At 38.8% G+C, this 24,382-nt stretch overlaps 1 pseudogene; it reads left to right on the plus strand.

Annotated features, from left to right (window-relative positions):
- The window catches only part of LOC120801602, a 38,351-nt pseudogene extending 15,018 nt beyond the window's left edge, over window positions 1-23,333 (plus strand).
- The last annotated feature ends 1,049 nt before the right edge of the window (window positions 23,334-24,382 follow it).

Consider the following 24,382-nt stretch of genomic DNA (forward strand, 5'->3'; position numbering starts at 1 on the left):
AATGCATCAAATCCTCACACCAGGAAAATCCCAGAGCCACAGACCCTCGTTGGTGTGAATTTTTGGACCTTTGGTTGAATGTAACTTGTTAGGGAATTTTCTGTTGGGTTACGCAGGTCAAGCATGGGCCTTGATGTCTCAGACGAAACAGCAGTAAATCTTTCTGAAAGGCACACTGTCTTCTCTCCTTGAGACGTTGGGCAGCTCTCTGAGGTTATTTGGGGAAAACTGAGCCAGTCTGATAAAAGTGAAGCAGCGTTGCTGTAGTAGCCAAGGTCAAAGAAAATGGCTTCTTTTGCCTGCCTAGATGCCATAGATTGGGGTCTGCTAGAATCCATGGGCATAGCTATGTGACAGAGGCTCCAGACCAGGATGCGCTGACGTTATACTGAAGGATACATGCAACGTGATCTGAAGTAACACGGGTAAAAACAATTCCCTTTTTACAGAATAGCGTAAAGTATTTGCGGCATAATCTGTAGGGGTTAAAAGACTGAGCACATGGGTACGAGCTTCAGAATGGAGATGGCATCATGCACATAAAATTTGAATTGTTAATTTCTCCCTTTTCCTTGGCCAAGTTTCAATAAATATTTCAGCAAAAGACATCTTGGGCTCCTGAAAACGTATTCACTGATAAATTGACAAATAACCAGCAGAATCTCACCAACAATTTGGCATCAGGAACAGGAATTCAGCAGATTAAAAGACGTGGTAAGTGCAAAATTTCATTATGGCTTACCATGTCTGTGTTTGATGAAATCATAAAGAAACTGTGTGATCCTTTTTAATTTGCCTGAAATGTTAAGACACCTAACACCCAATCAGAGGGGTCAGGAGTTTCAGTGTCTTGGCTGAAAACTCTGGGTCAACTGTAACATTGATTTGAGTTTGGCAAAAACAAAAAGTGAGAAATCTGTACAGCTGACATGGTTACAAAGACATCTGTACATTTAAAGAAAATAAAGATGTTGTAATAGATCTCATAAAATTGATAAAAGCTGGTTACAGAGCTGAGAGTGTGGTTGAGAAGAGAGAAAAGAGACTGCGAGTTCCGCAGTGCCATGGAGTGGCTATTTTGTTTTCCGGGCCGCTTCGGGCTGCACTCGACACAGAGAGACCTACCTGAGGTTTAAATTATAGAAAGGACGTTTTCGGAATAGTGCAAAGAGGCCTGCTTTTGGATACATGAAAGAGTGCATGCAGATGTAGTTAACAGTGCCTCGCCAGCAATGTGGAGTCAGAGTGAATGAAAAAGGTGGTGAGTGGAGCTGTGATGAGTTGAAAGCTGTGACTGAACGTAGTGCTAAGTGTGTAGCTGCGTGTATTATGCCCAGGCCGGAAACAGGGTTGCAAACAAGAGCTATAGTAATGATGAAAATAAAACAATTACATGCCGATGATTAAGAGGCCTGTGCTAAAGCTATGATGTATGGCTGGGCATAGCGCCAAGCTAAAACCCCTTCCCCCCATGCTTTAAGCATTTTAACAGAGGTAGGGTTGCCACTTACAGAACAACAAAAAAGTAGAAGCATTTTAACAGTAGTAGGGTTGCCACTGACAGAACAACAAAAAAGTAGAACAATACTTTCAACATATCAGCAACTACTACAAATCCCTTTTCAGCTGCTATTATAGCTGAGCAAGCCAATTCACCATAGTCAAAGACAGATGAAGGTTTTTTCCTATGCACAGCTGCAGCTCTAGAAGGACAGAGAGTGCAGGCAGTACAGGAGGAAAACAGCTAAAATGAGGTAGACGCAAGATTGTGTAGCAGAAGAAAGGGATAGAAAAGAAAGAGAGGCGGAAAGAATTAGGCAGGAAAAGAGCCAGGGCTGACAAAGAAAGGGACAGAAAAGTTGTAGAACTAGCCGGAAGAGCCAAACTGTTACACAAACAGAAGTAAAAGAAAAACAAAAGAAGAAAGCATTTGCTGACATATCTGAACTGACAGAGACAGACACAAGTACACCAGAGGAAAGCAGTGACGGCTCTGACCCAGAAACAGAGGAACAGGGAGCTACACTGGAGGAGGAGGAGCTTAACACAGACCATAGTGCTGAGGCAGAGCATGTAGTAAGGCCAAGAATGACACAGACACAGACTTCCTAAAGCCTCTCGTGCTTCTCACTGCCGTAACAAAAACTTGAAAATTCCTGTGTCTGAATTGTCAAATGCACCTCCATTAAATGCTCCAAAAATTATAGCAGGTGCCACCCCTGTCTGCAAACCATGGGCTCCCTCTGAAATCATGGATATGACAAGAAAGGCTCCCAATCCACTTACACTCCCTGAAGAGTATTGGATGTGGTTAAAACAAGCCTGCACTGTTTACAACGTCTAATACCTGATGTTCAACAGCTAATCACATTCACATATAGCACTGAATGGATTTTGTGTAAAGATGAGTTTGTTTTCCCTGATGTGACAGAGGACGGTCAATGGCCTAAAACTGAAACTTTGATTGATTAGTTAAACAGTGAAGCAAAAGCAGCAATAACAATTTGTGTGCGACAGCGTAATGACTTCTTAAAAGTAGTTCACTATGTTCAAGTACCAAAAGAGTCCGAGCCTGAAGAGTGAAGAGTGGGATAGCAATGCCGGAATAAAATGAGAAGAAAATGAACTTTTTGCGTTACAAACTTTTCTGCAAAACCTGAAGCCACAAGTGGCAGCTGCCTACAAACTATCAGTCTCTGATTGGCACACAAAAGATTGGAATGCAACAATAAACAAAATAATGGCGTTACAGAGGAACAAAGGTTTTACTTCCAATAAATCCACCTCCTGTCGTAAACAGATGGTGCAACATGTAAACTTCCAATTTGAATCACAAAAGGGGGCTGAGCAGTGCAATAACAGAAACAAGAATTGATCAAGATGAAGAAATTTTCACAAATGTTCCATAACAAGGCATTGGGCCAGAAAATCTAGAAACGGTCTCCATCAGAACAGGAGCAATAACCCAAAATACGGTTGCCAAACATGGGACCCCCCACAGGCAGCCTCTCCTTCTAGTCCACCCCCAGCTCAATAGGGGGCGGACGTGCAACACACATATTACAATCAAGAATAGGCAGGCCATGAAGGGCCAGAATGAGAGCAACCATTTCCCATTCAAGCAGCAATAATTCAACAAATGTGAATGATTGGGAAGTGGTTAAAGCACAAGCTCTGCCCCCTGGAACTTCAGCACAGGTTCCAGAACTGTATTCTCTTACCACAGCCAGTATTCTAACTTTTGATAAGGTCGCCACTATCTACACTGACTCGCAATACACATTCGGCGCCACTCATGATTTCATACAATTATGGAAGATGAGAGGCTTGATGTCATCTTCTGGCTGATCGCTACTGCATCACGCTTTGGTAATGACCTGTTAGGTGCTATTTTGCATCCGTCTCAGCTGGCAATTTTCAAATGTGCTGCTCACGATAATGGTACTGATCCTGTTTCAAGAGGAAATGCTATGGCTGACACTGCAGCCAAACAAGCTGCATCTTCCTCTTCCTCCATGGTACACCAATGTGCCTCCACACAACCTGCAAATCCACATCTACTATTAGAACCACTAATGATGTCGTTAAAATGCAAAATCACAATCATGACAGGGAGTGAAGCCTCTGGTTGCGAAAAGGTTGTGCAGTTGATGTGGAGCCTGGCTTCTGGTTCCACCTTGATGGTCGACCGGTTTGCCCCCGAGGTCTCCTCCTATGTTGCACATGGCCCAGCACATGTTGGGAGAGGGGCAATAAATGATGTCATTAACTTATTGCTTATTATTATAATGGTTTGCACCCGACATTACAGAAATCTCACAAACACGTGTAGATAGTTGTTTAACATGCCAAAAGACTAGAAAGACAAACAGCACAGTGAAACATGACCATTTGGTACCCCCATCAGGTCCCTTTGTAAACTTGCAGATAGACTTTGTACATATGCCAAGTTGATCCCAAGGTTTGGAGTACCACAGGGAATTGATAGTGACAGAGGCCCAGCTTTTGTGTCAAAAACCACTCGGAGTCTGTCAGCTACCTTAGGGTTCAAGTGGCACTTGCATGTTCCTTATCACCCACAGAGTTCAGGTATAGTTGAAAGATTGAATGCAACTATCAAAAAAAGGTTGACCAAAGCTGTAATGTCGACGGGTCTAAAATGGCCTGATGCACTGCCTATTGTGTTGATTCCATTTGAAGTGCACCAAGTGCAAATACAGGACTATGTCCTCATGAGGTGTTGATTGGAACAACAATGTCCACAGGGACAAGCCCTCCTGTACCACCACGCAAAAATACCCTACTTTGGACGGATGAGTTCATGACTATGTGAAAAAACTAACAGAGATTTTGAGAAATTATCGTTTACAGATGTCTGATAGGCTTCCCAAACCATCGGAGGAACAAATTCATCCTTTTAAGGAAGGTGATTTTTTACTAATCAAGTCTTTGGAAAAGGTGTCTTTGTCTCCCAGGTGGAATGGGCTCTACCAGTTGTTGCTGATGGCTAGGACAGTCCTGAAAGTCGAGGGTAGAGCAGGACGGTTACTCCTCCTTTCCTTCCTGGTGAGTGCGCGTGGGCCGGGAGCAGATCAATCAGGTGGTTCTCTTGTTCCAGATGATGGACAGCAGGGAGGCTTTCCTGCACATGACATGGTCGGTGTCATTGATCCCGTGCCCCATTAGAGGGGGCTTTCTTTAAAGGTTGTTCCTAAGGAAGCAAACCATGAACCAGACTCTGAACGTAAGGAGAGATCAACGAGTCCCTGGGGACTCAGCAGCAACGTAAGTCCAAACAAAACTTAGAGATGTATTGACATTTGCAATGAGAGAGCCTGGGGGAGAAGAGTCAGAAAAGACTGATGCACATATGAATCTGGCTCACTTCCTAACTCTGAACCCCGTCATGTTTGAATTTCCCATTGTAAGAGGTGAAGTGAATAATTGTTATGTTGCATATCTCTTGACCTTCTCTAGAGGAAAATGGTGGCAGTTCACTCATGATAAAACCTGGATTGAGATGGAATAAATTGCGCCTAGGTTAATGGAGGTAAAGTTCACACTTGTTACACCTTTAACCAGACCTCTAGAACTGTTGTGTCACTAAACAGCTACTGAACTCTTATCCTGATTGTAAACTGTGGGGTGTTAATTAACCGAGAGGTTCGGGGGGAGCTGAAAAACTGTAGGACCATTGTAGAAGATGTAACTGTTGAGTTGGACAGCTTTTTCCAGGATGTTAGTTTTTCATCCATAAATACTATCCCTCAACCAAAGACATCTTAGGCTCCTGAACACTTTCTTCACTGATGAGTTGACCAATAACCAGCAAAATCTCCACAACATAACTTAATTTTTATTCTTCCTCATTAAAGAATACCTCTGCTGCACCGTTCAGTACATATGTGTGATGGAAGACTGCTAAGAGGAGGAAGACCTAGATCTGTAGACCTAGATAAGATAAGAGCCACTGATCATTTGGTAAACCGAGGACTTATCAATGAGAGAGCCAAATCTTCCACTCTTTACTCGGGTATAAATGTTCAAAATTTCAAGAGAACCAATAGATAAGATTTGTATTCTATAATAGCATCAGACTGAACTGCATATTTCAATAGTACTGTAAATTGAGCATTTCTGTTTAATTGGTTTTGTATTTGTTCTTCAGGATCAGGTGCTTACCTCCTACTGGGGGAAGAGGAAGGGTTTTCACTGCTGAACAGGAAACAGCAGTCATTTATATGGTCGTAAACAACAATATCATAGATCTCAGAGAAATTCGAGACAGAGTATTGGTAGATAATACAACATTTGGAAAAGTTGTAAGTGTAAGCATCGCAACCATTGCAAAAATATTAAGACATCAAAGCAGGTTGCAGCAGTTGTGCACTGTCCCCTTTGAAAGGAACTCTGAACAGGTTAAGGACCTCAGACACCCATATGTCCACGTAAGATATCACAGTACACTGCTGGTTTTGAGCACAACCAAACCATGCTCAGGAAACAGCCATATTTTTTGGTATAATATAAACTCCAGTGACAGAGAGGTTTACGGCCCATCCAATGGTGGTATCATTTTTCTTCCACCTTACTCTCCATTCCTCAATCCCATAGCAGAATTCTCTTCCTCGTGGAGGTGGAGAGTTTATAACCACCAGCAACATGATCAGATGTTTTGTTAGTGTTTTTGGGTTACTGTTGAGAGAACATTTTTCAGTGTGTTTTGGTACAAGAGTTGATCCTGAGATATGTAAAGTGAAGTGTTTTGGTTGCATTAGTGCATTTTGAATGTGAGATTAACTGTTGTGCTGAGCTGCATATCGATGAAGAGAAGTGATGTGAAGTTTTGAAAAAGTGAACTCAATATAGAGAGATGTGGGTTATAAATTGTAAAAAAAAAAAACTGTAAATGAATAAGAGAAAGAAAACAATAAGACTGAAGAATTACTAGGGTCTACAGCAGGCCCTTCTACAGAGCCTCCACATGGTTACAAGTAGAGCCCAGTTGATACATCGGCAGGCCAAATTTATTGGGCAATTTTAGCTAATTCCAGATTAATTGGTATTGGCGTTGGCTGATGAGTAACAAGAAATTAAAGTAATGGAAAGCCAAAGATACAGTAGGTGCTTGAGTCATTTTCTAACCAGTGTAACTGTTGTGGTTGTCCACCAGAGAAAACTGCGACTCCACTGTCAGCACCCTCACTGAATATGTCCCAATCAGGTCATTTGAAACAGCCTCTCAGAGTTTCAAAAGCTTCAGTAGTCCAGGACTTAATGGAATTGGATGTTGAATTGTTGCACTTAAGTTTCTGTCTGTATTTTGGAATGAGGAGAAGCATGGCATGGTCGGATGCCCCTACAGAACGAACAGTAAGCTAATTGCCACTAATTGTAACATAGCAGTGGCTGAGTTATGTTAGATCCTGAGGCATGACACCTGTTGTTTATAATTGGGGGGTTCAGCAGACAGGTTGATGTGGTTTAAGAAAAAATGTCAGACAATTATATTTCAGGCATTTTTTCTATGGAATGCATGTTTAAGTAACTCTGATTTTACAATACTTTGTATTCCTCTAGCACCATCATCAGGTAAAAATTTCACTTTGACCAGTAATTTGGTGTATGAACAAATGTCTGATAAACTAAAAACTGTTATATAAAAATCATATTGATTATAACCTTTTCAGTGTATTATTCAAATTAAAACACAAAAAATATGTTTTTTCATCTATGAAATTGTACAATTATTTATAAATCTCAGATAATGTGTTCTAGTCAGCAAAGTAATCAGTAATCAAAGTCACTTGCTCAGGTTTATTGGAAAACTCGCAGTGCCCCGCTGTTTTCTGGTCGAGTGTGGATGGACAGATATGTTTTTGTGTGAATTTTTCAGCTGAAGCGGTTCTGTCCCTGGACAAACTAAAGACTTTTAGGGATCAATCAGCTTTTGGAAGTCATGGCACCTCTTTCCTTTTTCCATCTATGGCCACAGGAGCTAAATGCCAACATTTTCCCAGAGAATAGGCATTTGTGAGGCAAGGCAGTTGAGATAGCTACATGAGATTCCCTCATAATTTCTAACTTCTCTTGGGACTGCTAATTGGACCTATCTTGACCACTGTGCCATTCAAAGCATGTATTGCCTGAAATGCACTCTAAATGGCTTTGTCTTTCTCATCCTCCAGTTCTGCTTTTAAATGAATTGATTAGTGAATGAACCAAAAACTAATCCTCATCACCGGTAGCCTCAGGTATTTGCAGAAGAACTGTCATCAAAACTTTCCAATATAAAAGAAAATGCTGCTCTGCACTAAACCTGTAACCCAGGTATTGCGACATCATGTTACTGTGATGATAAGCTATTAAAAACAGGCTTCTTCATTAGTATGTCAACATTACCCACTATAATTTTCATCCAGCATCCCATGAAAAAAAAAAAAAAAAAAAAAATTTACATACATACAACTGCATACCCTGGTGTGCTAGTGGTCCTAGACACTTTTTAGAGAAAAACAATGCTTTTTATCATTTTTTTGTCATTTTAACACCAGCATATTGTTAAAGAGTAGCTTTAAGAAATAGTAGTTTGAGAAATACCATGGAGTTGAAGGCTTTAATGAAATAAATGAATGAATTAGACAGGGTGTAATATAGTTGGTAGTGACCCAAAGTATGCATTTAAGGGTTAATCTTAGGAGGATGCTTATTATTGCATCTGTGAAGTCATCACTCTAGAGGGTTGAAAGAAGCCAGCCCCTATTAGACACGTGGTCACACCGTTGGATGATTCTTTTCAATTCAAAAACCCATTGCCATTTATTAATTTACCAAAAAAAGAAAAAAAAAATTCTCACTCCATATCAATTCTTCAGTACTGCTGTCAGAAGTATTGTTAAAAATTCCAAACAATATTAATAATCTTTTCAACAGTCCAAACCTACAACACATTTGGTGGTACATGACATGCTTTGGATATTAACTTTTGAAAAGTTTACATCCTGTAAAGAAAAATGTATATGACTTTAAGGATTAAAGGCCTATTTTTGTCCTGGAGTACAAGGTCCAAATGTGATATGGGCTATGCCTTGATTAAAAAAAGAAGAGCCATGGATTTGGGCAACTTTGGCTCAGAAGACAGAGTGGGTTGGCTCCTACTATCCTGATGTCAATGTATCCTTAAGGAAGACACAGAACTCCAAGTTGCTCCTGATGGTCAGCATGTTATGTAGCTTGCTGCCATCGGGGTGTGTGTGTGTGTGTGTGTGTGTGTGTGTGTGTGTGTGTGTGTGTGTGTGTGTGTGTGTGTGTGTGTGTGTTTGTGTGTGTATGAATGAGCGAATGAGAGGCAAAAATTGTAAAGCAATTTGAATAAAGTCTTTATATAAATGCAGTCCACTTGCATTAAACTGTTACTTTGTTACATAACAGTTTTCTTAGATTAAAAATGCAAAATGTGGACTTCCGGTTTCCACTTACATACGTTAGTTACCGATAAGGTTGAAATTTGATGATCCACATATGTCAAAGGCAAAGCAGCTGATTATTGTAAAATGAAGTTTTTCACATTTTTAGAAAAATGCTTATTTGCTATCTTGCCTAGGGCCAAGAAAATAAATACAATTTAAGGCTACAGCCAGCAGCCAGTTAGCTTAGCTTAGCATAAAGACTGAAACATGAGGAAACAGCTAGCCTGGCTGTGTCCAAAGGTAACCAAATCCACACATCAGCACCTCTTGAGCTCAGTAATTAATATGCTCTATTATGTTTATTTAAACCGTAGAAAAATTGAAATTTAAAAAAATGATAAATAACAGTGTTATGGGATTAGAGACTAATTCTTTGACGGAAGATATTACTTCGCTAAAGTTTCTAAACAGTCGTAAAATCTGTAAATATCAAAAGCCTCAAACTACTGTGATTTCTGAAAGATTTACAGCTCCCTACCAAGATCTAGTGCTGACAATTAACAATACAGTAACAGTGCAACCTGCACAGCACATGGAGGATATCCTGAACGCTGAAGTGTCATAGACTGGTCTACACAAATCCAGCGCTTCACAGCCAGACCTGCAGGATGCTCACATATCCCTGCAGCATGATCCAACTCAGAGAACCCTCTGTATCACAAGCTGTTTCAATGTGAAGGAGTTATAGTCTGTAACCTGCCTCATCTATAACCCTCACTCCAACCAGAGCATTAAGAAACCAGGCCATCACTCTTGTTGGAGGATGTTTTTTTTGACTCTGCTGGTATTTATAAGGTCACAGTATCCTTTTACTCAGGACATAAAAAACAGTGGTCTAAAAAATTGCAGTTACACAAACAAAAATCACTGATGGATGGATCAGAAAGAATAATTATTAGAGTTCATTGGTGTGCTACACACCACATGTGTCACATGTGTTTAAAACATTATTTTTGGTTTTGGAGTTGTGGTTAAAGCAGTGTAGCTATATTTTAATACAGGTCTGCCTACAATGGTTGAAATGGTGGGTTTACTTTGAGTTTTAATAAAGAACCTGCAATATTGAAAGACTGATGTCAGAAGGAAATATTATTTTTTGTGCTGTTAATGTCACGCCTCCCCCAAAGTGCTTTCTCTGTCACAACCACTATCATATTAACAGCACATGTAAGACATAGTCTTGCTCCCTTGGTCGTATTCATAAATTATTGAGGTTATTATTACTGATCAATGCTTAATGAACAACAGAATTTACAAAATAATTATTTGTAAGGTTTTATACATATACCTGACTAAATGGAACTAAAATGAATGTTCCTACTCTATATCAACCCTTTACACAATGTTTTATCTTTTAAAAAGATCCAAAATGTCTTTCGCCCCTACATATCCTTCTGTTTTGTTGTTTTGTCATGACAATACAAACATTTCTCTTTCATTCCAGATACAAAATCAAACTTCAGTCCATAGCCAACAGAACACTCACCTGCCTCAGGAGATGCAAATAGATACATCTTTTCTCAGCTTTTACAAATAATGAGGGTAGGGGACTGTCGGAAATGCTTCTGGTGCTCCTTTCGACATGTCAAGAGGAAAAATCCCTGAGTGTAGTGTTTCACAAACAAGAAAATTGATGGTGCTACATATATTACAACCAATGACGTCAGCACTGCTGAAAATGATGCAAAACAGCAATCAAAATTGTTAAGTGCAGCCACAAAAGCAGATTAGATAAGCACAATAGAAAGTGACAGACAAATAAGATTCAGCAGAATGAATCAAAACTTGGGACTATTCCTAGAACAGTTATAGGGGTGTTTTTTCAGACAAACTGGTACATTTGCCCGTTTAGTTCATTTTGTTTGGGCTGGTGTGAAAGCTGTTAGTTGAACTCTAGCACAAAAAAACAGGCTAACACCGCCTTAAAAGGTTGGTGTCAGTTGGCTTCCAATCGAGCTGTGGTGCAGTGTAATTTTATTTGTAGAGAGACTGAATTTGGCCAACTGCCAATGCTCCCAATTTGTTCCCTACATTGTTAGTTTTGGAGGAATGCAAACTCTTTAACACACCCAGAGTGAGGATTTCTTATCTGTATTCATCCTATCAAACTCATTAAGTCTGTCTACATTACGAGACTGAGCAACAGCTTATTCCCTCAGGCTGCCAGATCGCTAAACACTTTAAAGTCACCCGGCACTCACTCCTGCTCTCTCTCTCTTTCTCTCTCTCTCACATATACATACACACACACACACACACACACACACACACACACACACACACACACACACACACACGCACACACACGCACAAACACAGACTGTATAGTAGACATTTTATGCTTTATCTAATGTTGTGGATGTAGTTGCTTGTGATAAATATAACAGATGAAGGGCTGGACAGTTTTCATACAGGACAGGTGGGTTTTCATGCCAACTCTCTGAACATGCAAAACAGGCCTGTCTTATTCAGATGGTCTAAAAGCAGAGTTTTATTGCATGATGTTTTTATTTTGAGTTTCCTGTTAACTTAAAACACTCCCTTTTGAGTTTTGCTTGAGGAAATAGATAATATAATTTTGTCTATCTTTGTACATGCTGAATTAACACACAGATGGTGGATGTCAGGCTTCACTAAGGGAACGTCTAGATTTCCTTGTGTCCGTGAAGATTCTCAGTCATCCGGGTCATGGTATTCTGTAAGTGCTATGACAAGGCAGCTGGACTTGCTTGAAATTCTTGGAACTTTTTGAAACTCTTGAAACTTTCAAGAACTTCAAGCAAGTCTAGATTTCCTTCTTTACTGGGTCAGCCAACCATGTCCTCAAACAAACACTCCATGTCTATGGAAGATAAATGTGATACAATCTTTCCGCTACCCCTCATCTGAAATGAAGTGAAGCAGTCAACAGCTATAATTCAAGACAAAGTGAATACAGTTAGGAAAAAAATTGTAAGGTCCGATTTTCAAATTGGAGCAAAACTGGCTGGGATGGGGATTTTAGTCCTTAGGAGGAGAGGGTGTCAAGACCGCTCACTAGCAGCAGTGGCAAAAGAGAAAGCAAATGCCCAGGGCAGTTTGAGAGAAGGTCAGCTATTTTCAATTTTACTATATATACTGTATATGTAAATACATATAAACATATAAACTATAGATACTATTTTTAATTTTTCACGGACATATTCATTCAATATATATATTTACAGTTAGCAATGTAACAGAATGCCCAAGCCTTTTAATTCTGTTTTGCTTGTTAGTTATATGAATAACTTTTCGTTTCTGTTAATCAAGGTAGGGCCTCTGTGCAAGATCTGCAGTAAGTTGGAGAAGTTTGAGACAGCGTATTGAGGCAGGAAAATGCAGGATACTGCATTATCCATGGAGTGTGCCATTTTCAGTTAACAGTAATTATTCTGAAAATAACCATTGAAGTGATTTTTTTAGATATATTTCCTCTATACTGAACATTTGATATGTTTACTGTCAGTTCAAAGAAGTGATCCTAATGTTTCTTCAGCCAGGAAGAAGTACAGGAAGGTGAAGATGTCAAGGCAGAGTGTAGCAGGAAGCAGGAGAGAGACTTTCAGCACAGTAAAGACAGGCAGCAAAAAATCATAAGACAGGACAGGCCCTGCAGAGAGTTGTGCTTCTACTACAGTCCTGTAAAAGGTATGTATTACTCTGGTCCATTGGCCTCTGTGAAGTAAACAGCTGAATCCCACATTGAGATGGTGGTGGTCTCATTTTCACTAGTTGGATATTCATTACATTTATCTTCTGTCACTTTTCATCATATGTGTAAATATTGTAAATAAATTACCATATATCAGAGAAAAGTTGGCGTGACTCTTTTGCGAGTGTAAATCTTGAAGTTCCCAAGAACTAGAGGAGTGAACAAGAAAGACCAACAAAGAGTAACAACCCAAGTTCACTAAGTAGTGTCCACCCCGCATGCAACCAATACCAGTTGTCTATAAATCTAGTGAAACAACAATTCTGTGAAAGAATATGCTGCACATGTAAAAGTTTCTTTCATGTCTCATTGAATTTCATATTTACTGCAACAGCCTTTAATGATTGGAAATGTGTTTGAATGACAAAGGACATACTTACACCTATGGACATACACCTTCTATTGAGCACCCTTTGTGTGAGAAAAACAAATGTGCATTGAGAATGATCAAGAAATGTCAAAGATTGTGCACAAAGATCAGGAGACAGCTTCAGTTGGAAGAGATTTGACCAACTACAGATTGTATTGAGGCCCACAGAACCAAAGTGTTCATGGAGCTGGAGAGTCACAGATTGTAGGGACCCTCAGGGAAATGCAACGGAAATTAGGAACACAAGAAAACCAAAGGAACAATAAACAAAGGCAACACTAACTGTTTTATAGCTCTGTGTGGCTCGCAGTAAAATCATGATCTTTCAGCCTGTGTCATGTCATTCTGAATAATCTGGGCTTTGTTTCCCAATAGCATCTTAAGGCTAAGATGGTCAAAAATGCATCTTACGAACCTTTTTGAGCTTAAGAAGTGTTTCCCACAAGCATTGTAACTGAAGACACAACATTTTATTTGTAAAATTACTCTGATAGGTGATTGTCATCCTTGTCCACTTCTCCCTCTTCTTACGTAACGTAACGTAACTGTAACGTAACGTAACCTAACGTAACTGTAACGTAACGTAACCTAACCTAACGTAACATAACGTGACATAATTTATATACACACACAAACACACATGAACCATCGCTGGATCATTTTGGCTTTAATATGTACTTAAGGTAGCATCTGTCTCGAGCAGCAGCTAAATTACTAGTCAAAGTTCTACCCAGGAAGATGAATTGTAAAGGGCAGCAGGCTGAAAGCTGTAGACCATTTACAGCACATTAAGCATAATTTTATACTGAACAACTCCAGTTATTGTGTTTACAATACTTTACAGCACTTACCCTTTGTGATGTACTGTATGTATTTTCAATATATATCACAGTTTACAGAGAGTTACTAGGTGTATTCATCATCTTCAGCACCACTGACAGTTGATGTTAAGAAACATTGGTAGAAACTCGTTTGGTAAACACTAACACTAACTTCTAATATCGAAATTAAGGGCCCTGGGTTGTTCTTATTTGGTTTTACTGAATCTTTCTTTGCAGTTTTACATTTGTTTCTACTGCTGCCATTATCAACTGAAAACATCATTATCAATGGAACCAGAGAAGTTCCCTGGCTCTGGCAATGCCAGCACACCTTAAGTGAACCAGGAGTTTAAGGGTAAGGGCTCTATTTCTGTGCTGGCACTGCACAAAACTAAAAATAGAGTAAACACAATACCAATGCAATTTTTTGGCAGAGAGTGTTGTATTCTCATGTGATTGCCTCTGTATCTCTGTATCTCAAAACAAAAAACTCAACATACACGGAAGGTGTTTTTTTCAGGGTCTCTGTGTGTACTTGTGATAAGGAATGGTTTGTGCAGATGGAAACACAAATTCAGTTTCATGCAAATAAATACCAAAATTTCACTCACAGGTGGGTAGTAATGAGTTACATTTACTCCTTATATGTACAGTACTTAACTTTTTTTTTTCAGTAAATTGTAAATACATTGTAAATTTATGATGCTCAGTTCCAGGATTTATTTTATATGTAGACATGTATATATATATATAGATGTATATATGTATATATATAAATATAAATATATATATATATATATATATATATATATATATATATATATATATATATATATATATATATATATATCTTAAGGCTAACATCCCTATATATAGGGATATATATATATATACATACATATACATACACACTGCTCTCAGATTAATGGTGCTGAGTTTATGATTAATATAAGCATATAATGTTTTTCGATATTTCAAACTAAGTGGCTGAAAGGCCTTACACCCCTGCGAGTTAAAAAATTCCAGAGGTGAACACCTTTCAAAGATAAAGCAGTAAAGTTCAGTGGTGTTTATAGTAAAGATGCAAATACAGCATTTTTCTATCAGCAAGTAGCAGGTGTCTATCAAACTCAAAATGATTTTAAGCAGGGTTAGTGCATTATCAAATACAAAGCCTTACATTGCATTTCTATTTGTTATGTTACTCTGCCTTTATTATAGAATAATGTTATATATACTATAATTTAGAATTATTATAGAAAGCAACAATATCCAGTTTAATTTTACTTCATCCAACCAACCCAACAACAAATATTTACATCCCTCAAGCTATAATGGTAGCCTGACGAAAAATAAGATAAAAAGTTTGCCATTGTCGCTACATATAGTGTTGTTTTGTTGTATGACTAGAACATTTCTCTACCAGAAAGAAAATCAAACCAGACACACCAGCCAACAGAAAAACTCATCTGCCTCAGCAGCAAGTGGAGATTCGGCTGAGGAAAATGCTTCTGATGCTTCTTCCAACATGTCAGGAGGAAATGTTCCTTAGGATAGCGTTGGGGAAGCAAGCTGTGTATCACCTTTCAACAGGGAAGAGTGATGGTGCTGCAAAGAGTTTGACCACTGATTACTACTAATGATTACTACTAATTACTACTGCTGATAAGGATGCAGACCAAGAAAAAAGTGACGGCCTGAAAATTTCAAAGAAACACCACAGAAAGTGACAAAACAAATAACAGAAGTATGAATTAAAACTGGGATCAGAACTATTGCAGGCAACTTTTTTGATAATTGAATAACTCTGTTTTCCAAACAAAAATGCCAAACATTTAACAGTTCCAGCTCCTGACCAGAGATTTTTGGCACAACTTTACCTACTTCCATGGTGCATAGAAAAGGGAAAAAGTATCACGAGATCAAAACTCCAGCAACACGCGTTATGGCTGAGTATAAAGAAGAACTTTATAGTCAGACCAATGTATTTCAGCATTTGTGGCCTTCAACAGGATCCGCCATAACAGGCCACAAGCCAAAATGTGTCGGTCAGACAATAAAGTTCTGCTTTATACTATAACAGGGTATCCAAAGATCTTTAAAAATTCTTAGAAGTTTTAATTATAAATCCACTGATCTAAAAAAGGTCCTCTTCTGTATTAAAATGTCTTAAATCCTTGTATCAAAAGGTCTTAAATTGCCACAGTCCTGCATTTAGGTTTTATTTTTCACATTGCGTCACAAATCTGAGTTAACAATTGAGAAATGCTGTTTTTGTTTTGTATTGTACTGTCACACTGGAATGAATAGAACCATCTACAGTCAGCACTCGTTTATTGTTGCAAGGGGGGCTAGTTTCAATCCCATCAATCATAACTTCTGATAATCTATCTTGATCAAACACTAATTGGCATGGGAAAGTGCAAATTGAAAGAAAACTGGTTGGATAGCAGTTTTGCTGTCTAAACATTTTCATTACTGAAACTGCTTCAAGGCAGTGAATATAAAACTTTCCCAGAGGTTCTTGAAATTCAGTACAATGGGAATCAAAGCTGTAGAATCCCACAAGGCAGTGCAAGAAGCACAATACGGCTGTAAAAAGTCATCCAACACCTTGCATTTCTATTTACTATTTTGGTGCCTCTGCCTTAGAACCACAAAGCAGTGCTACATCTCAAGTGCCACCAGACACAGCAACAGCACCTCCAAACACAGATTCAGACCTCCAAACAACATTTGGCCCCACCAAATGTCACAGTCTGCATACATCAGAGCAAAGTACCCTGGTGTTTGCAGTGAACCAGTCCTATACAACAAACAAAGGAGTCAGAGAAATTTTCTGAATTATATTTCCTGATTCTGAAACTACCACCTTTGCGTTTGGTAAAGGCAAAACATCCGTGTTGTTTCTGTTGAAATGTAACCTCTGACAACAAGTATGTGTTGTGGAATTTTGTGAATAAGGCTATCAATGAATAAAGGAAAGATAATACACAGAGAGTGTTGTTGTCTTTTGAGTTAAATTGCATTGCGCTATAGGACGAAAGAAGCCACAATATACAATACCACAAGTCTGGTCTGGTCAGTAGCATTTAATCATCCCTGGAGCACCTGTGTTACAATTTATTTTTACCTCCCAAACAGGCTATTTTTGCCCCTTTCTAACACACACACACACACACACACACACACACACACACACACACACACACACACACACACACACACACACACACACACAACCACACACACACACGCACACAAACAATATTACTTGATGTGACACATAACATTGATGAACTACGTTTCTAGGTATTTAGACATTGTGGCCTTTTAATCATTTCATTCACCGCCTTTGCCCATTTCAGATGTTACCATCTTTCCTGCTGCTCACTAATATCTCATTTTCTTTTCTAACACCCATCATCGGTCAGATATTTGTGCCCTCCCAATTTCCTGTTCCCTACCAGTTCATCCACTGAGATTCAGATGGTTTTACTGGCAGAAGGACCAGCCTAAAAACATGTTGTTCCACTGGGACACCTATGAGAAAACATGACCGATAAGCTGATTAATACAGGAACAGGTTTCAAGTCTTCAATGCTGAGTTTAGTTGTGGAAATATTTTGATTGGACTTGACAATGTTGCTGTTGGAGATGACCAGAATATTTTCTGGGCCTGTGTTGGTTTTTATGATGAGCTGAAATACACCAACTGACCGCTCTAACGTTGATACAAAGCCACATTGTACGTTTCAGGCAAGTAAAGTAACCACATGCTTCCAAACCACTCCACACTGATCCTTGCTGTCTGCACTTGCAGCTGACCTGACAGTGTCTGTGCCCCTCATTTTGGACAACTTGATTGAGAAGTAAATGAAGTCAGCCTTCAGTTTGTGATGCCAGTTGGATGGAAGCCATGTTTTCCTGTGTTAGCTGTTGGATCGCATCCGCTCTGTCAGGGGCCTATTCACTGGACTTTGACTTGCCATTAAGCCAGGGTCTAATCTTATGATATGCTTCTGTGCTGCCTGTGCATCATTCATTGCTAATGATATGGCATGTTTTGGCTCAGAACAGGTTGTGTTTCCTTGGGATACCAGTAAGCTTGCTACGGCTGCATTGTTGTTGGCTATTTCTCAGTTTAGCCTTGCTGCTGCTGTCCAGATTCAAATTGTGATGAGCATGAATTGTTGGCATTTAAGGCTTCTGCATGTTTGCCTGTGATGTTGTGCTGCTGGCTGCTCTGTTTGTGATTATGTAGCTGAATCTCTGTGTATTCATTTGCAGTGTATGCGTAATTATATTCAACGTACAGTTATGTCCGCAATGTAACCCTGAATGAACATGATTCGTTGGTACTAGCTACACAGCTGTGAATGAGTAAGTTATTGTAAAGCATACTGCAAATGGCTTGGAGCCAAACAGCCAATACAAGCACAACTTCAGTGCTCTTCTTCAACTAATGCAATGCTTAATTAATTGAAAATGAAAGTATTTTGCTTATGCTGATGTTAACAAATGTCTGTCAAAAACCTATCCAGACCTTCTTGCAATAGATTCACATTGACACCCTGTCGGTGTCTACCATATATTATAGAAAAAATATATAGGACACAATAGAAAGTATAGGAACCATTCATACTTACCATCATAATTTGTTACTATGTTGTGTCCCCTGATTAACAGGTGAGGACTACCAGAGGTAGTAGATAGGTAGTTGGTTAATGCAGGAATTAAGGCTGTAGGCATTGCAGCCATTGTTGCCATTTCATCACTTGTGAACAAGTACAGTAAATGTGAGTACATTTGTTATATTCTCAAATAAACCTGAAACAATCATACTAGTTATATGTTACAGTGTAATGCCACTTCAGTACCATAAAGTATTCCAGTGTTTGTGGTTTAGAAGTACCTTATGGGAAATTTGGCACATACTTTCATCTCTTGTATGTATTGTCCTATTATTAACCCTCATTTGATATCTTTTAAAGATAAGATAAAATGTCTAATGGTGCTCCTGCATACACTGCTGTTTTGTTGTATTGTCATAACTGAAATATTTTGCTTTAATTCCAGGTAGAGAATTGAACCAGACAAAATCAAACTCTTCCTCAATGGACATTGGAAAGAGAGAAAGCACAGCAGGAGAAGTCAATAGCCAACAAAAATGCAGTGCCTAAGGCAAATTAAGCCTTTTACAGACATAGAATACATACCATTGATGGCTTAATATATCTGTTAAAGTGATGTCTTTTTGTTATTCAGACATAGGCTACTTTTACGTTAATTTTCCTTATGGCTCTATTCACCTGGCGTTTGAGAGTTTTCTCTTCCCTCTCAGGCTGCTTCAGTGATGGATTTATGAACTTCTTTTGCTGTTGAAGCATAACAACTAGTTTGGAGACAATCATGGTCCATTATGCAACTTACACAAGTGTGATGGTGAAACCTGAAACTTCCATACACATTTTCAGGGAAGTAGGAGACATCTTGTGTGCACCAGTCAAACTTTTGAAATGAAACACGTTTGCATAATAATAGATTCTGCATTTTTCAATCAGGGAGAAGAGTATCTGTGTACATAATGTAGACATCGAATGTCTAATGAAAGTCCTTCAACACTAATACACTGAAATGTTGCGGAACTGATGGTAAATTCACAACACCCTATCAGCTCCCATGAATCAATCCTGTTATCAAGATTTTATTGTCTTTTCAAGAAATCTCGAAAATCTTGTCAAAATCTTGGTATGTTGGTATCTTGGTCATTTTAGTTACAAACTTGAAAAAGCAGAACACTTCTTCTATCTCAATAGCAAGTGAAAATTTGAAAAAATGGTTATTTATTAAAGAATCCTCACCACCCCAACAATCGCCTGTAAAGTTTCTATTGCTCATCTTTCAACCATCGTCAAGAGGATTGAGGAGAGAGGAGGCTTCTAGAGGAGCTTATAGCAAAGAACCACAGGCTATCGTACACAGAAGCTTTCTCATGGTTGGCAACACCGTTGCAACATTTCGACAGCTGTGGAAATAACTTTACTGTAATATCAATATTACTGTATGATTGCAATATTAGGCAAACTACCAGTGGAAACAAGAATTACAACACCAACCCCAGCTCTATTGTTATTCATATTTAATCATAAAATAAAAAATATGCATGTTAAATCTGAATCATGAATGAATCATAAAAATACTTTGCAGCTTTGTCTACTTTTTCTTCATAAAAAACCACGACTGCACATTTGTTGTTATTATTATTTTTACTATAATATCAACCTCAGCCTGAGAAGAACATCAGACGTAATGTAGCTGTGGCCTTCACAAACTATTTTCATTACTTATTTCTACACTTGCTGTGCATCATGAATAGTAATTGTCTCCTTGAAAGGAATTAGCAAAACTGTTGCATTTGATGAATAAAAATTCCCTCATCTGTGCATCTCTCTCCTGTCCCCACTGGGAAGAGCTGATGTGCGAGGAAAAGACATGAATGAAGGAAGCCATGTTAGCCAAGTGGAAAGCACCCAGTTAGACTGGGAAATGCTTATTTCCACTAGGATGGTAAACCTCTTTATATTCTTGGCCTTGTCAAGGACATTGTCCTCTGTGAATCCTGCATACTGCATATTTGCTCTTCAGCATGTAAAAAATTTGATTTATTAACTTGCATCACAACTGTGACATAGGCTAATTTATATACATTTTACATTTTTTAAAAACTGGAAAAATTGCACAGCCCACTACACACTGGGCCAATAGCATCTTAATACCTACAGTTTATAGTCAGCCTAAGTGAAACCAGGGGCTTCTGTTCCAGAAGTAGGAAACCTTACTCAAAATCCCATCAACAGTTATAACTATGCTAACAAATAAAAATCCAGCTTCCTTACAGAGTCTCTCAACAGTGCGTCAATGGCTGGCCTATATAGATCAGCCCAGTGGAACGGCCCTATTGTGACCAGTACCCGATCCAACAAGATCTAAGTGATCTCTTTGAAAGAGGGTTCATTGTTGGGCAACTGGTTAGTGTTTCAGTAGGAACTGTGATGAAAGCGATATCTGCATTTAGATCTATGTGGAAGACATCAGTAAATAGGGTCAGAAATTGTGGTCGCCAGCTCACATTTGATGACCTTAATGCTGGTGCATTAGTGTGATATGTAAGGCAAAACAGAAGAGCAACTCTTCCTCAGGTGACTGAACAGGCAATTCAAGATGTGATCAGACTGTGTCATTAAGAAAAGTCTGTTGACAGTTACATAAAGAGGGATATTTTAGAAGGGTTGCCGTGCATACACCTGTCATCACAGATGAATGCACATTTGAGAGTTCAGTGGAGCAAAAACCATAGCCACTGGTCCACAGAGACGTGAAAAAAAACAGATATACTCATCCTTCACCATATTCTCGACAAGTGGGCAAGTGCATATGTGGCATACACCAAGAAAACAGTACAGGCCTGAATGCTTGACCCCTACAGTGGGGGGATCTGGTTGCTCTACTATGCTGTGGGGGGCATTTTGCTGACATGGTTTGGGTCCACTTGTCCCCTTAGAGGGAAGGGTCACTGTAAATCAATACAGAGTTGATCTGAGTGATCACCTTTATCCTATGATGAAACATTTTTATCCTGATGGGAGTGGTCTCTTCCAGGCTGACAATGCCCCCATCCATAGGGCACGAGGGGTCACTGAATGGTTTGATGAGGAGGAAAATGATGTGAATCATATGCTGTGGCCTTCACAGTCACCAGATCTCAACCCAGTTGAAAACCTAAAGGAGATTTTGGACTGACGTTATACAGTGCTCTCCACCACAATCATCAAAACACCAAATGAGAGAATATCTTTTAGAAGAATGGTGTTTATCCCTCCAGTAGAATTCCAGAGACTTGTAGAATCAATGCAAAGGCACATTGAAGCCTATCTGTTGGCACGTGGTGGCCCAACACCTTACTAAGACACTTTATGTTGGTTTTTCCTTTAATTTGCCACATCTGTAGTTGCTGTAGCCTAGTACTGTCTCCATCGCTATGGTTGCTCCCCACTTTGGCTCTGGAGTACTTGCTGGTTGACGTAAATCTCATCGCTACTGGTGCACAGTGCTGGAATATCGCCACAGACACCAGACTTAAAACTCTGGTATACTGCGGAATACAGAGAGATTTACCTGGCACTGATAGGTACATTTTCTGTATTTTTATATCACATTTTAGTGCACAGTCCTCCCAGACAGAGTGTGTGTTTGCATGACAAAAGTACACTATAATCACTTGTTATCTATGCCATTTGTAAAATTTTTAGATTTTGAAATTAGGTTTTGAACTAAAACTAATCTTAAATGAGCATAAAAGGTGAAGACTATGGTGTTACTATAGTAATAAGGGTGCAGCAGTGCGCAAGGCTAAAAACAGGAAATGTTTGATAAGTGTTTTTTTTCTGTGACTTTCAGGGTCTGATCCAACAATGGTGCTTGATGTCAGCACTACTGTTGGTGAGTCAGTGGTCCTCCTATGTAGCATGAAAATCAATTCCATTGGCTTAAAGAATCTACGCTTTTACTGGTAACACAAAATAAGTGATGTTTTATACTCTTTAAATGAAGGAAAGGAGATAACTGAGCAGGTAAATGAATTTTATTGGAGACAGGTTCCTAACATTCCAATTGGACATGGATAGAGAAAATACTTCAATCAGAGTTAAAAACCTAACACTTGAAGATAGCCAGAAAGTTTCCCAGGCCTTTGTGGCCGGTTTTGAGCATGGGGGATGAGGAGATTCGTCTCGTTGTTCCTGGTAGGATGGAGAATGGAGATTTAACTTGATTCTTTTTTTTTTGATAGAGTTTGATAGATGAGAAGATCAATACAACTCAGTATTCATCTGTTAAAAGTGAAGCTACAGCCAGCAGCCAGCTAGCTTAGTTTAGCATATAGACTAGAAAAAGGAAGAAACACCTAGCCTGGGTATGTCATAGGGCAACAAAATCTACTTATCATCACTTTAAAAGTTCACCAATGAAGTAATTAGTAATTAAGAAGTTATCTTATTTTTTAAGTTTGTACATATACAAAATCAATGTGTTAAAACAACAAGTTGTGGTTTCACTCGGGTCTGTTTGCTAGACTACCTCTACTATTTTAATGCTAAGCTAACCATCTGCTGGAGATAAAAATTAAATAGTGAGCTTTATAAGGAACCAGAGCTGTCTCTTCCTATTCCTTTAACAGTAATGACAGAAATAATGTTTTTGTCATTGACCTTAACTATGCTCACTTACTCACAGTTCCTCACAAGAGTGTGAACATAGCTATAAATCAAGTAACAATTGCTGCAGTCTGCACTACAAAAGAGGATTCCCTGAGCCTGAGACTCCATCTCCTCTATAAAAACTCTCAAGATTTTTTAGACTCGAGGGATGTACAGTCCTGATTGAAGTTATTGTCACCCTTGAGTTTTAAGTAAAGAATTTAGAATATCTTCAGAAATAAATGCAAATTTACCAATTTTGTATAATCAGAATATTTAACAAAATCTGCAAAGTTACTGATCAACAACAACAAAAATAAAAAATGCTTTCATACAGTGAAATAAAACATACAGACATAAAATGCATGCTTGAGACAATTATTGGCACCCTTTTAATGAATTTGAATTAGTTCCTCAAAAATAATGAAAAACAAATAAAAAAACACCTGAACTTAATTTTCAGTGTTCACATAACCTTAATTAACCAATGAATGGTGGTTTTACTACATAGAAGGGGGCTGATTGTTTCCAGTTTCCCTTTCACAATGGAGAAGACAAGCTAGCTGTCTGAGAGCATCAGAATGCTATGGTCAAAAAACAACAATTCCAAAGGCTACAAGGTAATTGCCGAAGATCTTGAAATCCCTGTTTCAAGAAGTTTCAAAGTCATAAAACTGTGAGAGGCTTCCACGATGTGGCACTAATAAGAAACTCAATGACAGAAGTCACCGAGGTTAATGCAGATTATGGAAAAAACATCACACAAGACATCTGAAGCGTGTTGTTTGATGACCTGGGGCAATCTGGAGTGGTGGTTTCAACTTATACCATACGCAGCACACCAAAACAAGTAGGGCTCCATGGGCAAAGGCCAAGGAGGACACCAGTATTGAAAGAGTGGCACAAAAAGGCAAGACTAATATTTGCAAAAGATAAGCCACAGTCTTTCTGGGAAAATGTTCTTTGGACAGTCAGAATCAAAGTAGAGCTCTTTGGGAATGCAGTGCTTCAGTTTGTCTGGGAAAATGTTCTTTGGACAGTCAGAATAAAAGTCAGAATCAAAGTAGAGCTCTTTGGGAATGCAGTGCTTCAGTTTGTTTATAGGCAACAAAATGAACAAAAAGGCAAGACTAATATTTGCAAAAGATAAGCCACAGTCTTTCTGGGAAAATGTTCTTTGGACAGTCAGAATCAAAGTAGAGCTCTTTGGGAATGCAGTGCTTCAGTTTGTC

Source organism: Xiphias gladius, chromosome 16 (genome assembly GCF_016859285.1).
Source record: "Xiphias gladius isolate SHS-SW01 ecotype Sanya breed wild chromosome 16, ASM1685928v1, whole genome shotgun sequence".
Classification (NCBI taxonomy): Eukaryota; Metazoa; Chordata; class Actinopteri; order Istiophoriformes; family Xiphiidae; genus Xiphias; species Xiphias gladius.